Source organism: Lepidothrix coronata, unplaced genomic scaffold (assembly GCF_001604755.1).
Source record: "Lepidothrix coronata isolate B3197 unplaced genomic scaffold, Lepidothrix_coronata-1.0 Scaffold110, whole genome shotgun sequence".
In the NCBI taxonomy this organism is placed as follows: Eukaryota; Metazoa; Chordata; class Aves; order Passeriformes; family Pipridae; genus Lepidothrix; species Lepidothrix coronata.
Window position 1 is genome coordinate 1,776,245 of NW_016690290.1, and position 1,025 is coordinate 1,777,269.

The window sequence follows — 1,025 nt, forward strand, 5'->3', positions numbered from 1 at the left end:
GCCCTCTGCTTTGGAAAAGTCAGCTCTGCATGGCTACAGCAGGGCAGCAAAGCAGTAAGCAGAAAGAAAACTGCAGTGTGTGTGTGTCCTGTGGGCATGGCCCAGCCTTCCCAAGCACTCTTGTCCTCTGGTTTCTCATGGACCTCCCTCTATGGATGGGGCAAGAGAGCTGGAAGCTGCCTGGGGGAGAGAGGGAAGGCCTTACACTGGGACAGCTTGTGCTGACACAGCTCTGCAGGTCAGGGCCTGGTATGAGCATGAAAACCCACCACTGACAGGCCAGGACCACCCATCTGAGGTGGTTTTATCTCTGCAGAGCTGGAAGGCAGAATTTCATTGTGAAGTCAGAGAAAGCTTCCCTGGTTACATTTATCCCCCAAACATCTGGAAAAGCAGCAAGAGGAAAATTCATCTCCCTCCTCCTTGATGCAGGAGATTGAGCCTGAACTCTCACACACCTGATGCTTTATCCACATGTACAAGTCCACTGTGTCAGGGCTGGGATTAACCAGCTCCAGAAGTTCAACCCACTCGTCATGGAGAACAAACCTCCTCCCAAGCCTGTGTTCAAGCCTCTCATAGATCCCCCCTCCAGCACCAGCAGACTAATGCTCTACTCACCACTTTATTCAAATTAAGGGATCAATTTTTCACCTGACTACAATGACATAAATGCAGAGGAAATCTGTTGACTTGAACAGAATGAACAGCATGTGCCCAGTTCCAGAGCTGTGTCAGCTTTACAGCAGGAAGCTGAGGGCAAAGTGTGGCCCAGCAGGTGCTGGGCAGTTCATGGCTGCAGAGTGTTTTCTGTCCCCACTGGAGATCCCCACAGGGAATACAACTCATTCTGCTCCCCAGGAGAGGAGAAATGAGACAGGGAAGAAGAGCAAACTGATTTATACAATGACATCCCTCCCTCTAACAGCCACCTTCTGTCCTCATCCTTCCTCTGCTGCTTTCCATCAGAGAAATTCCTCTCAAAACCACACGAATGGCTTCTGAACTTGACCATATGGTACATG